Genomic DNA, 14,954 nt, shown 5'->3' on the forward strand with positions numbered 1-14,954 from the left:
ATTTCTGATTGTGCTGGAGAAACCATTGTGACCTCCTTAAATTTGAGCTTGAATGAAAGTAAAGCAAGACTTATTTCATCACTCTGTTGCACATCAGTACAGCCTTAATGAGATGAGGAGACGGCAGCTATGGCATGCCATAGCAAAGTGTAGTCCAAAACACTTGCTAAGAACAAATGCAAGAGTTAACTATTTCCTTTCTCTATGAGAAGCTGAAGCCAGCAGATGAGACTGTGGGAGATAAGGAGCCTGATGAGTTTTTTCAGGGTGTGCCAGGTGACTCTCCGCATGCCACCAGTGAATGAAAATGTGTGGTGTATTGTCTTTGAATAGCAAGGGCTGGCTCCTGTTTGTATGAGGCAGCAAAAGGTTTCAGAACTATCTGAACTTCTCTAGTCCATTGGTGAAGTGTAGCTAAAACACCAGTTTCTGAATCTGATGGAATGCAGAGAATGGAGTGGTTATCGCTTTCGGTGGATTGACAGGATGTGGCTTTTGGGGGAGTGTAAACTTGTGTCTCTAAAGGTGTACCTCTCCTCCTCTGCACCCTGACTGTTCTGTCTGCTTGATTATTAATAGCTGGGTTTTTTTTTTCCTTTTACCTCCACAGGGTGATGGGCCAATGAGCCAGGATGCTCAAAACTTCCATGTAAAGAGATACTACACACAGGCAATTCAGGCAAACCCAGTTTACCCATAGCATCCTTAAGAATAAATTCTTATAGTATTAAACTTCAAATGAGGTAATGCAGAAGAGTCTTTCTTCATTTTACGTTACGCATTCTCTGTTACAGTGCCTAGTCTGTTACCAGCATATTATACCTTGCCACTGTGACCTTAATTCCTCACTTATAAGCACCACCTGTGGGGATAGATAGCACTGAAGGTGAGAAAGCTTCTCCTTGAGGTAGGGCATCAGTAAGATTTGCCTGACATCAACTAAGGATATCTTTGGGGAAAAAAACAATCAAACAAACCACGTCTGTTTCTTGTTGGTTTTATTCTTTAAACAAGATTTCTGATAGTCTTCTTTTTGAGAAATTGCCCATGAACAGAGAGCATTTAGGCTGATGATGCTGGCATTTCTAGTGGCTTTCTAGTGGTCAGTGTTGCATCATTGGTGCCAATTTTTTGTCCTTCTGCGAGAGAGATGTCTGCTGTAGAGATGAGGACTGGAATCAGGTTTTCTGGGTTTGAGTTCTAGTCCTGAGATGAGGCTCACAGCAGTACCAAGCATAAGCAGCTTCTCCGTGACCACTGCTGGGAAGCAGCAGGTTGGCCCAGTTCACTGGTAACATCCCTGACTTCAGAGTCTGTTCTGCCTCCTGCTTTCTTGCAGTCCTGTGTCTCACTCCTCCTGTGCCCACACAGAAAACTCCTCCTTGCATGCAGTGATGTTTTCAAGCTGGCTGTGCTGATGATGGCTTGGTGCCCATGTTCTGCTTTCACTCAAGCTGGTGACCCTCCCACTTTTCATGGAGTAGCAGTAGGCTCTCCAGAGCTTTCCTACGTTTTTCCCTGGATACACGAAAGAGTGAATGGATTTCCTAGTTTGCTGGCAAAGAATTAGAGAAGTGCTTGACCCAGCAATGAAAAAGTCCCTGTGACTACTCAATCAGGGACATGAAAGGCAAAGGAAACTGCAAAAGGTTATACAGACCTATGGGCATTGTGAGTGTGGGCAACTTGGCAGGACCAGGTTAGTCCCAGGTGCTCTTACCTGTGCTAACTCTGCTAGCTAGTGTCAAGCTGATGGGAGAAATGCAGTTGGGCTTTCAGTAACTTGCAAAGATTGAAATCAGACTTTACTCTCTAACAGTCCAAATGTGTTCTGCTTTCCTTCCTTTCCATAAAACCAGAAAGTGGTAGGGTACTGCAATTCGGATGCCTTTTTTGATCCAAGCCCATTTTCTCAGCCTGCTTACTTTGAATCAAGTGGTGCAGGGACTTGAACTTGGGCTGTCCTCATACCAGGTCAGTACATTTGTCTGTGCTCTGTGCTTAATTGATGTGATCTGCAAGCAAAAGAGAATTGGTGAGCTAATCTAGTGAAAGCTTGTTCTCAGAGCTTCAGTTTTTAATCTCTTCCTGGAAGACAAGTGATGGGTGCAGAGATGGTGCCAAATACAGGGACCCAAACAGTACTCCCACACTGGCAGAGAGCACGTTATCCCATCCTTGCTCTTTGTAATGACTTTATGCATTATGAAAATTCATGAGGATTTTATTTTCCTTTGGGTTAAGGAATTATCTGATCAGCTGTCTGTCATTCTGAGAGTGTCTGGATGCTGACAGTGTCTGGATGCAGTCCGTATTCCCCTTCCATCTCGACTCCTTTTAAAAGCTTCTGACTGGTATCCATTGTCCTGGCAGCATTCATGGGCTCCTTTTGGAGGGCACGCAAATGACTGAGGCCCAAAGCCAACTGGTGCAATGCTCACTGAGCACTGCAATGCTTAAATAGGCATGAAAGCTGGAGTTGTGTTGCCTAAACAGACATATCTGGTGCCATGTTAGGAGCTTCAGGGTAGTACATCGTTGTTGGTTCAAAAGGGCATGGATCTCTCAGCTTCCAAGATGCCTCTCGGGTGCCACCATGCCCCAGTGACAGGGCAGATGAAGCTCTTGCAGGCTTCTGTTAATTAAGTGATGACTTGCTGTATGAGGGGGATAAGCAGTGTGATGCTCCACAATTTTTTATACTTTCAAAAGGGCAATTTATTTGATCAATTGTGCTAGTTCAATATATGATAGAATCATAGAATGGCTTGCCTTAGGAGGAACATTGAAAGACCTTTTTGTTCCAACCCTTCGTGCCATGGGCAAGGGACACCTTCCACTGGACCAGGGTGCCCAGAGCTCTATGCAACCTGGCCCTGAATACTTCCAGGGATGGGACATCCAGAACTTGTCTGAGCAACCTATCCAATATTAGCAATATCCATTTTTAAGGAAGTTGGAATATTGGTTTTTTTTAGGAGAATGTGCAGTAAAGGGAAGTTAAAGGTTGCAATGTATTAAATCATTGTGATAAATTTCATTGGGATGTGCTTGTATCTAGTTCTTCAGTAGTGTACCATCACAGCAGGACAGGGGTTGGCATTACACAGGCATTAGGCATGCAGTGACAAGTTCCACTATTTTAATTTGCTTCACTGTCATGTCTGGCAAACTTATCTCTCCTCTCATGCTATCTGGTGCATTTAATAACTGGATATTGTTAAAATAAATCTCAGCAAAGAGAAGGTGAAAAAATAAATGAAGGGAGCTCAAAAAATAAATGAAAGAAGAATCCAAGTTTTCCTAGGGTTGGGGTGTTTTTTGTTGATTTTTTTTCCCACCCCTTTTGAAAACTATTAAAAAACCCCTCTACCTTAATCTGGCACTGTAGTAGGCATTTTGCATCTGGCCCCATGAGAACCCATCTCTAAACAGGTAGAATATGCAAATAAATGCAAAAACTGATCTCTAGCTGCTTAGGATACCCAAAGGGAGTAAAGCTAAGCCTAAATTTTTTTTCTTTTTTCCTCAACTGCACAAAACTCCTTCAGCACACAGGATGTACCTGTTTTCACCCTTCCTGAGTGGAACATGTATTCTTCCAGATGCATTTCCAAGCAAGACTGTGGATCTTTTCTGAAATCTAAACGTTTTTTCCCCCACATTTACAAGTATCCTTACAGAAAAAAAGTACTATAACATTTAAAGCCAGTTTCAAAGTTAATGGTTGAACATGATGATCTTAGAAATCTCTTCCAACCTAAATGATTCTCTGCTTTTATTCTTTTGGGGGATTTAGTTTTTGATGGGGATTCCGTGTGGTGTATAGGGTTCTTGAGGAGGTAAGTAGTAGCTGTCACTGCCATGGAAAAGGAGCAGAAGCAGGAGAACCTCATAGGGTGACTCCCAGTTGCAGCATGGAACAAATTCCTTGCTGGTTTGGTTACTACAACAGTGTTCCTGTGATGCCTCATGCAGAAGCGGAGGTTATTGCCATTCCCAGTCCTCAGCAAGGAATTGTGCTTCCCTTGAATTCTCCTTGGCTTCAGTCATTCATCTGACCCCGAAGGGCTGTTGTGACAAGTTCCTTCATGTGCAAGGGCAGCATGAAGCTGGCTGGATTTCAGCAAATGCTGGTGCTGAGTGGTGCTTGTATTGTGTATATACAGTTGCAGAACGCTTTCAGAATGAATAGTCCACGGCAAAGTTGTTCTAATGAGCTGGAATGCCAGTTGTAGCATATCCTACCCAATCTGGCAGCGTTCTACTGAGCTGAAATACCTTCTTTGTTCTTAAAATAGTCCCCACTGATTCAGATTTTAATTGCAGATATTACAGCTGTCAAAGAAGAGGAGAGGTGACCAAATGATTGTGTTGATAGTATAAATGGAAGCTGGGGATATGTCGAGTTCCAGCCTCTAGGTCTTCCTTCATTTAAGATGTGCCTGTGTGCTGCAGTGATTATGTGGGACAGAGGCTCTCTCTAATGTTAAGATGAACCTGAAGTGCTTTGTGCCTCATTATATCCACCATGCTGACTAAACTGGTCTGACAAATAAGCATGTAGGGCTACAAGGATTTCAGCATTAGTAATGGTAACAAATAGGCATAGATATTAAATATCTTGGTTAAAGCCTGAATCTTGATAAATGCAGATGGAATTTACTAACATGCTGAGAGATTGTGATTCAGGAATTCATTTAAAACAAAAAAAATTACTAAGGAGGTGAGTAAAATGAAAGGATTTTAAATTTTGCGCATCAGACTGCATGTTTGCATTGCCTATCAGTCACCACTGGTCAGGGGGTGAGAAATCTTCTGAGTAAGTGAACCGAATCTTTTCAGCACAGATGTGCCAGAGCAATTGTCAACTGAGCAGGCTGACACGTTGCTGTTTTATTTCATTACAAACCAAGTTCTCAAGTTTTGCAAGTTTATGGATCACCTCATGGAAAGAGGCATGATAGGTTGTCTTTGGTTTGTATTTCTACGTTTTTGGTGCTGAGGATGGATTTTTAGCTGGATGAAAAGGTGTCTGGCAGGCTCCCCAGACTGCAGAAAAGATCATGGGTGTTGGGTGAGGCCATCCACCTTAGCTGATAATGGACTTGGGAAGGAGGGAAGAAAATAGCAAAAAGCCTCCAGACTGAGTCTGCAGCTCAGTGCAATGCTGGCTACACAAACTGACACCGTGATTCTGTCTTTGAGCCTTTCACTGTTCTGGGCAAGGGTAGGAAGTCTCTCTCAGAGGCGAGAGGGAGCTTCTGCCAGCCTTGGGAGATTTCTGCAGGGAATATGGGAGAATTATGGATGGATCGTAGCACACCTTGGCTATCTTTTGGGTTTCACCATTGTCCCAGTGTTGCTGTCATGTGGAGGTTTCCATTACGTCTCTTATGTTTAGTATTAATCACATTAGCTACACAGTTAAACAATGAAGGATCAAGTGAGGGGCTGACACATGCTGCACCTAGCAGATCTGGTCCTTACAGAAGTATAGGAAGTATAGGACTTTCTTACCCATTCCTGTTGTGAAAGGTAATACTATTCATGGTTGTTGAAGGTTTAATTATGCCTTTGCAGCATTCTGATGTGCCTGAAGGGATTTTGCTGAAACTTATCAACAACAGCAACAAAAGCAAGGTACGAGATGGAGAATGTGATTTTGTTTGTGTGTTTTGCTTGAAGTACTGAAGATGGAGGGGCAGATTGTTGCTTCAGGAGAACTGAAACATTTTTCTTTTACTCTGGTGCATATTACTTTGTAAACACAGGAATAAAATCAATTTGAATTTTTTTTGTTCCCCTGTATGTGTGATGGGGGTGTTCTGCTCCAAAGATACAGACACTGGCCTATGTGTGTCATTAAAGAAAATGTTGGTATTGGACGCTGCATTGTATGAGGGGAGAGGCATGTGAGTCCTCTGGGTGCCCTGTGATGCCTGTCGTGGTGGCAGGATACTTAACTCCCACTTCATTTTGTTCCTTTGCACTTGGTTGACGTGAAAGGAGAAACAAGATGAGCTTTCTTCTCTAAAATATCGACTGTTTTGTCTTTTAAAAGTGGAAAGCAGAATTAAGGTTCCAAGAGCCGTTTGAGCTGCCTTGCAGCCTTACCCAGGAGTGGAGAACAGTAGAAGATTCTGGTACACTGGTAGGAAATTATCTTGAACTAGCCTGTGTTAGTGAAGTTTGAAGAATGAATGCGTATACTTTCTGGCTGTCCTGTGTTTAACTGGCTTTTATTTTTTTTTAAATAGCTTCACATTCAGTTGTAAAACATTGCATCAGGGCCTCATCCTGACCATTGATTCAGGGAAATCTTTCAGTTGAGGTGTCTTGGGGTGACCTTATGATGTGTATCCCATATCGCTGCCTATGCCCAGAAATTAATTATTGGCCTTTCTATGCCTCTGAACTGAGCCTGAGAGGGGGAAGAAAAACTGAGCAAAACTTTCTCAAAGCAGTTTGAAACTTGTTCAAGGTCACATAAAGATAGCAGGGGTTTTTTTCCAGCTGGGGCAGGGGGGAGCGAGGAAGCACCCGGCTGGCAGCTTTTCCAGTCAGTTTTTGGCCAGTTTTTTTCCAGTTCCTTGTTCTCTGGAGAGAGGCTGAGAGCTGAACTTTTCCTTCTCTGGAATTTCGGATTTTCTCCCTTTTCTACTGGACTGCCTGATTGCTGTAACATCAGAGCACATCGGGAGGACTTTCCACCGGGCACAGAGGGCCTGGCCCTGGGCCAAGCCCCAGCTCCGAGGAGACCAAAGGGAGGACTCGAACACTTTCCCAGGTTTTTCCTCTACAGCGAAAGATTTTACCATTTAACATTATTTTCCTTTCCCGTGTGCTTGTTAAATAAATAGTTTTATCTTCTTCACTTTCCTTCGAGGAAAATTTATTTTTTTTTTCCCGAACCTGGTGGGGGGAGGGGTGGTTGTGCCTTCTCTCAGAATATATATATATTTCTAAATTTGGCCAAACTGGAACAAATTTAGTGGCGCCCAACGTGGGGCTTGAAAAGCAAGTCCTTTGGAGGCATGGCACCCCTGAGAGAATCGAGTCTGACAATGGGACTCATTTTAAGAATAGCCTTATTAATACCTGGGCTAGAGAACATGGCATTGAGTGGGTGTACCACATCCCTTACCATGCACCAGCTGCAGGCAAAGTGGAACGGTGCAATGGATTGTTGAAAACCACTTTGAAGGCACTGGGTGGGGGAACTTTCAAAAATTGGGAACAGAATCTAGCAAAGGCCACCTGGTTAGTTAACACCCGAGGTTCCACCAATAGAGCTGGTCCAGCCCAATCTGAATCCCTGCATACAACAGATGGAGATAAGGTCCCAGTAGTGCATGTCAGAGGTCTGTTAGGAAAGACTGTGTGGATAAATTCTGCCTCGAGTACAGACAAACCCATCCGTGGGGTTGTCTTTGCTCAGGGACCTGGTTGCACATGGTGGGTAATGCAGAAAGATGGCACAACACGTTGTGTACCACAGGGAGATCTGATTGTTGTGTGAAAACCACCTGTAGTGTGAAATGCCAGAATACCCTTGCTTGCTGAGTGTCACTGTCACTGTTCGTACATAGCTGTGTATATATATAAGTTTATGTATTAATGTGTGTGTGGAGAATTAGACTATCTTAGTTTGGACATTGAGCCAACAATATGGGATAAGGGGTGGAATGTCTTGGGGTGACCTTATGATGTGTATCCCATATCGCTGCCTATGCCCAGAAATTAATTATTGGCCTTTCTATGCCTCTGAACTGAGCCTGAGAGGGGGAAGAAAAACTGAGCAAAACTTTCTCAAAGCAGTTTGAAACTTGTTCAAGGTCACATAAAGATAGCAGGGGTTTTTTTCCAGCTGGGGCAGGGGGGAGCGAGGAAGCACCCGGCTGGCAGCTTTTCCAGTCAGTTTTTGGCCAGTTTTTTTCCAGTTCCTTGTTCTCTGGAGAGAGGCTGAGAGCTGAACTTTTCCTTCTCTGGAATTTCGGATTTTCTCCCTTTTCTACTGGACTGCCTGATTGCTGTAACATCAGAGCACATCGGGAGGACTTTCCACCGGGCACAGAGGGCCTGGCCCTGGGCCAAGCCCCAGCTCCGAGGAGACCAAAGGGAGGACTCGAACACTTTCCCAGGTTTTTCCTCTACAGCGAAAGATTTTACCATTTAACATTATTTTCCTTTCCCGTGTGCTTGTTAAATAAATAGTTTTATCTTCTTCACTTTCCTTCGAGGAAAATTTATTTTTTTTTTCCCGAACCTGGTGGGGGGAGGGGTGGTTGTGCCTTCTCTCAGAATATATATATATTTCTAAATTTGGCCAAACCGGAACATGAGGTATCAGAGGTTTCACTTCTCTGAAGACCTTTAAAAACCCAGCATTTTATTAAAGGTGAGTAGCAGACATTGCTCCATGTCCTTCTGATTGCTGTGTATGTTCCACTCACCTTTGTTACATAGAAAATGGGAGGAACATCTCAACGTCTCATATGTTTACAGCATTTATGAGCAAATGATTTAAAAGCAAAAGATTTGGAGGAGGTAGTGTGAATGGGAGTTGGGAGCTTAAGGAAATTGGACCTGATGACCAAACCCTGTAATCTTGCAAGCCAGAAAGTAGGCGTTGTTTTTTAGACAAACCAAAAGAAACCACAACCCTACATCCCACTCTCAGATGGAATTGGAAGTAGTAATGAAAAAAGTATTTGTCTGTTTGTACCAGCACAGGGTGAAGATTACTGAGGCTAGGTGGTACTTCAGTCTATCAGGTGGAGGTGTAAGGAGACCCAGTGTTCTGGAAAGCAGCACTGAAGGAAATAAGGCACACTTGAATTTTTCTTTTCACAGTGAGTGCAATTAATGATTAGGAAGAGCTTATCCAGAAATGCTATGCATGGCTGTCAGCTGCTTTCACAACTGAGTGCCTCTCTGAGAGGTGGTGTAGTTCAGTTCAAAATGGTGCACTAGATCCAGGAGCTGTTTGGCCTAAGCTGAGCAGTCAAGCAGTGTGCTCTTGACCTTAAATTCTGTAAGGCACTCAGATCACTTGTGTGTGTGTTTTCAATATATTCATTTAAAGTTTTTTTATAGTTATAAAATGGGAATTATCTCATCGTGAGGAGGTGGTAAGTTTAAACAGATGAGTATTGTGGTTTTTACTTAGATGTATTTTTTAATACCTGCTTGTACCCAGCATGCTCAGTAGTAGTGTTTGCTTTCCTTCTTGACCGCCAGATGGACTGCTGGGGGTATCGCTTGCATTAAGTGTGCTGGATAAACACTTGAGGTGCACTCTCTTTGAGGAAAAAGCATTCTGCATCCAGGTGCTTATTTAATGCAAAGTGAGGCTGAAAGATTAATCAGATAATTATGTTAATAGCACAGTGTTCTTTTTAAGAAAAGGATTGTGGAATACCAAGATAGTATTGCTCAACACGTCCCTATGCGGGAAGTGGAGGAGGAGTTCTTCAGGGACTTTACTACCCTCAGTGGGTACTATCAAACTATCAAAATATTAAAATAGCTTTCAGTGCATGTGGACCAGGATAGTTAGGCGCAATGTTTGGTGGGCGCTATGACTGTTTCTTTTTCTGTAGTCATAGGAGGGAAAAGAAAACATCTAAAGATCAGTCTATTCTTGTAAGACTGGGAGGAGACTTCTCTTCTTATTCCCCTGTCATTTAATTTAATATTATATGGAGGTGCTGAATTAGGCTTGCCTTGGAGTTAACATAATAGACACCCATTTGTCCTGAGTTTTAATCTGTGTAGACTTAAAATTTTCCCCTGGGCTGCAGGGCTAAGTAGTAAATGGTAATGCAGGGAAATACTGTCATCAGCCCTCAGGAAAGGCTGCCTGGCCAGCTCATCCTTCCCAAAGATGAACGAGATTCGGGAATCTGAAAATGGCCAGGTCTCCGTGAGCCTGAGTTCAAACCTGCCCAGACAAAGGACAGGTATTTTTGCTATGCAGAAGCTGTTGTAGCAGGAGCACGTCTGTGCAGATGGGCTGAGCTCGCCCTCTTCAGCCAGTGGACTTGCTCTGGTCTGGAGGATGTGTCACTGGGATAGCAGTGCCCAATTCATGCCCAAAAATGCTCTGCTCAGCCCAAAAATGCCCTGCTTAGAGGTGATGTGGGCGCAGCGGGCTCCTGTTGCAGGACCAGCTTCCTGCTGCCTGGAAGAGGCTTGGCTGTCTGGTGTGGGGTCTGCACAGCTGGTTTGGAGATCCTAATGTGAGCTTTCAGCCCCCCTAGTGAAAGTTGTGTGCTTGATGTTAGGCTCAAATCCATACTTGGGCACCCACTAGGTCATTTCAAAGCTGTGCTAAGCAACAATGTTCACAGCTTCTCTGGCCAACATGTTCCAGTGCTTCACTGCTCTCCAGGTAAAGAGTTTCTTCCAAACTCAACCTGATACAACCCAAATCTCTCCTCTTTTAGTGTAAAACAGTTCTGCCTTGTCTGATCACTATCTATCCATGTACAAAGTTACTCTCTGTCTTTTTTATAAGCCCCCTTTAGGTATTGGAAGTCTGCAGTGAGGTCTCACCAGAGGCTTCTCTTTTCCAGGCTGAACAATCCCAACTCTAAGCCTCTCTTCATAGCAGAAGTGCTCCAGACCTCTGACCATTTTTGTGACCCTCCTGTGCACTCACTTCAACAGGTCCATATCCTTCTTGTGGTGAAGATCCCAGAGCTGGATGAGGTACTTTAGGTGAGGTCTCACAAGGGCAGAGTAGAAGGGGAGAATTGTCTCTGTCAACCTGCTGGTCATGCTTCTTTTGATGCAGTCCAGGATACAGGTGGCTCTCTGGGCTGGTTGTGTCTTTAATGGGATGGCACGGTCATTTCTGTGACAGACAGCAGGGAGGCAGCAATGGTCTCAGTACCATAAAGGTCTTCAAAGGCAGAGACGGTGTGCAAGAAACTTCAGTGCAGTCACTTAGGGATAGTTGTCCAGACAGTTGCTGAGGGGAAAGAGGGAGAAACCACAGTTCTGGGGAGGTGGGTGGGCTGCTGCCATGCTGCCCTTGGAGGGCTGTACCTCAGTCCCTTGCAGCAGCTGGAGCCTGGCACAGCAGAGGCTCCCTGGCAGAAGACATGGATGCCAGGGCAGTAGCCACTGTGTCACCATTAGTCACACAGCATGTGGCTGCCTGAAATCTCTCCTGTCATCGTTGTGAAGTTGAAATTCAGTGGCAGTTTCACAATGGCACAGTTCCTCGTGTGAGGGAGGGAAAGTAGGTCACAGACTGCCCTGCTGGCATTTGTTTATATGGCTGTAGGGCTGAGCTGAGAGCTGAAGGCACTGAGGATCCAGAAGCCAGAATGTGTTTCTCACCCCTTTCCTTTGTCTCTGACTGGCATGGGAGTTGACTGGGGAAGAGATGCTGTAAGGTTTGGTTGACTTGCCTGCTGTCATTACTACTGTTTCAGTAGGCCCCAAAGGTTTTTGGTGTGACTGGGCACCAAGCATTGTGCAGACTGGTCAGACTACCCATGTGCCAAAGAGGAAGTGCTTCAGGTGGATGAGCTAAAGCACAGGTAAAGCACAAGGGGCATTTAAAGTTTTTTTGGCTGCTGAAGTGTGTGCTTCATCTCTATGTGCCTGAATTGCAGAAGGTGCTTCAGGATACCAATATAAGGCCTTCCAGCCCCAGAGGCAGTGACAACATAGCAGCACCTGCATTTCAGCAGTGTTACTACAGAGTCAGTGGACACCCTCTGCTCCTCCTTTTGAAGCTAAGGTAGCCAGTGATTTGAAGGTTGGGGCGGAAGCAAACAAAGTGGGGACCCAACCCTGTAAAACAAAGTTGTACAGTTTGAGGCTTTAACTTGACCAGAGTGTTGCAAAGACTGGGTTAATGCAATTGTTATACAGATAACCAGAGAACTGTTTGGCAAACCCTTGGATGTGCAGCTGGAACTGAGATCTGCATTCACACATCGGCGGTTGGAGCTCAGCAGAGTGGAGATCTCCAGGGTGGAGATCTCCAGCCACACTGACCTGCGCTCCGTGGTGTGGAAGGGTTTGGGGCTGGTGCCCCTGGACACCTCTCCACCTGTGCAGCGTGAGAAGTGGGCAGACGGTTTTTCCTTGCCCTGGCTGGAGCAGATGGGGACTCCAGAGTGGCGCAAAAGGGAGCACAGATCAGGTTCTCCTCTGAGCACTGGCCTCTCAGTATTTTCTTGTGGAAGTTGGAATTTTCAGTGTAATATAAAACAGTGCCAGGGAGCAATTCAACTACCTCTCCTATGTTTATTCAGTATTTTTCCAGATTAGTTCCTAGGTTCATTTGGCTCAAATATGCAAACTACTTAAGAAATAAAAAGAAATCCCCTTAACTGGCTTCCTGTGAGGGATGTCACTGGATGTTCTGAGGACTGTCCATCACTTATGAAAAGGTTAACTTAAACAAAACAAAACATTGTGGCTGGTTTTGACCACCACAACTTTTCAGCTGTTGCTTAGCTACCATTTGGCAATGACCTTTCCCAACAGAAATGATGTTGTGAGCCTCCAGGCTGAAAAGGAAAGAACACAGAACACCCAAAGTCTTTGCTCTGAACTCAGTGTTTTCTGTTCCTGGCAGGAGCTCCTGCATTTTATGCATGATTTCATAGAATCACAGAATCATAGAATCATTAAGGTTGGAAAAGACCTCTAAGATCATTGAGTCCAACCATGGACCCATGTTCGCCACTTCACCATGTGCCTAAGCACCACAGTTACACATCTGTTAAATCCCTCGGGGATGGTGACTCCACCACTGCCCTGGACAGCCTGTTCCACCCTTTCAGTGGAGAAATTTTTCCTACTATCTAACCTCCCCGGAGCTTGAGGCCATTTTCTCTTTTATCCCTTGTTACATCAAAGAGAAGATTGGCCCTCACCTTTGTACAACATCCTTTCAGGTAGTTGCAGAGAACATTTGATAAAGCCATCAGAAATTTTGAGTGATAGTGGGATTCTATCTTAAATGGAGACTGCAAGTTCTTTAGTTTCTGAGCCATCATTGCCTTCCAGTTGGTTCCTCTGTGGAGTTTTGGTGCTATCAAGGTAAAAGCATTGACTTTCTGCAGGGAGTCAGAGCTGAGAATACCAACTTTCCCTGGCATTTGGGTAGGAGGAGCAAACAGGCTGCACGTGGCAAGCAGTATGGCACTCCTTCAGTCATGGCCTAGGCATCACTTTGGTTTGGTGCTTCTTGCATCCAGAAAGAGTCTCAGAGGTTCTTCCCTGTGAGCTCCTTAGCGTTGGGATCACTGGCTTTGTAAACTGCTGTTTCCATGGCCTGGAGGGAGCTCTGTGTGATTTTGAAAAGAGAAGGGCAGTCTGTGATGTGTTTGTGTTTATTTTTTCCATTTTCATGTTCTGAAAGGTAAACCTGAATTATAAGTCCTGTTTTTATCAGACTGGCAGGCCATTTTTAGAGAGAAGAGGAAGTTAGTCCATCCTGCATTGCATACATTTCACTGAAGTTGTAAGTACTGATGCGCTAAGAACTCGAAGCTTGACTTCTTTTGGTTTCCTTAACTTTCAGTAACGCTTCTGAGGTAGATTCAGCCCATAATGTGCACTTGTGTCTCTTGTTCCCTTGGATCGTGTTCTGAACAGAGGGCAATCTTCTATTTCTTTTTCTGGGAGAAGGGGAGTGGTTTTGTTTTCAGTGGAGTGTAACTCTCATTCCCAATCAAAGCCAGTTCAGCTGCACAGGTATGTATAGGCACAGAAGGACCAGTAGTTACAGACCCAGACAAACAGCCTGTGCAGCAGAGAAGGCCGGAGATGATCCTAATGTTGCAGATTTGGCATCTGAATAGAGGCTTCCATTATCTAAATATGGAACAGGACAGCTTCATTTTGAAGCCCAATGTCAGAAATCTTCAGCTTGTGTCAAAACCAGTGAGGGGAAAAGACAGAGGCTTTATCCCGGCTTTCTGTAAGCTGTCAAAAGTAGAATTTTATAATATGGATGCTGTAGCCTACACTACAGTTTTTGGATAGGTTACGTAGAATCTGATGGCCTCCTATTCTGAAATTATTAAGAACGACAGATTGCAATGAAGTTATTGAGGAATTGAATTTCCATACCTTTGAAAATAGTTGTGAGTTAATAAACTGTTTGTTGGTTAAACATCATCCCTAAGTAAACCCACAATAAAAATTGTCTTCTCCACCATTCATGGTGGTCCTTGCTTCACTTATTTTACAGATTTGCTGGGTCCAAGGAATAGCAACCTTGCTGCTTTAGATTGACTGTAATGAGCACCGTAACTGGACCTGATCTAGCAAAAATAGATAGAAAATTTATGTGATCATCAAAATTATGCTAATGGCAACTTGAGTGGTGAAACCTAAGAAATGCATTGGAATTCATTAGGTTTTGTACCAATGTGAAAGATGCCAAAAACATTAGTAAAGAGTTACCTAATTTATGTTTTGTGGGTGGGCACTAAGCAGTTTGAATAGTGAGAGGAAAGCAGTCTTGTTATCTTAGGGGAGTCCAGTAGTAGTTCATTACAGAAAAGGGAGAGTCAGGGGAGTCAGTTGTATAATTTTTGTATCCTCCAACTTTGACACTGTACTTTTTCACTACAGTATTATCCCAGAAAATCAAAAGGTGGGATTTTTTAGAGGTTTTTGTGAAGGATCATATTTTGGAAGAAAGGTAGAGTTGGAAAAGATGCAGAAAATTAAATACATTAAAAAGTTCCCACTTGTTAAGCCGCTTTGCAAATAGTTTTAGAAGAGAGCAGTGAGGTTCAAGTTCAGACTCTAGCCTCAAGCTGCTTAGGTGCTGCTGTGTTTGATTTCTCATCTGCTGCAGGACAGATGTCCAGGACACAGAATGAGTCAGAACTTTAGCTGAAATAGCATATGGGAGATATTGGTCCTGTGAAATTAAGAGAAAAAATTAGAAAATCTATATATTGAATGGT

General features: G+C 43.9%; 1 protein-coding gene and 1 long non-coding RNA gene across 2 annotated transcripts in view; one reads left to right on the forward strand and one right to left on the reverse strand.

Moving 5' to 3' along the window:
• The window catches only part of LOC125321528, a 435,308-nt gene extending 424,660 nt beyond the window's left edge, over positions 1–10,648 (reverse strand). The window contains exon 1 of the long non-coding RNA XR_007201576.1: positions 10,597–10,648. This is a non-coding gene — a long non-coding RNA (uncharacterized LOC125321528). The remainder of the gene's footprint in view (positions 1–10,596) is intronic.
• The window catches only part of FAT3 (FAT atypical cadherin 3), a 407,855-nt gene that overhangs the window by 20,674 nt on the left and 372,227 nt on the right, over positions 1–14,954 (forward strand). The window lies entirely within an intron of this gene.

Source organism: Corvus hawaiiensis, chromosome 2, assembly GCF_020740725.1.
Source record: "Corvus hawaiiensis isolate bCorHaw1 chromosome 2, bCorHaw1.pri.cur, whole genome shotgun sequence".
In the NCBI taxonomy this organism is placed as follows: Eukaryota; Metazoa; Chordata; class Aves; order Passeriformes; family Corvidae; genus Corvus; species Corvus hawaiiensis.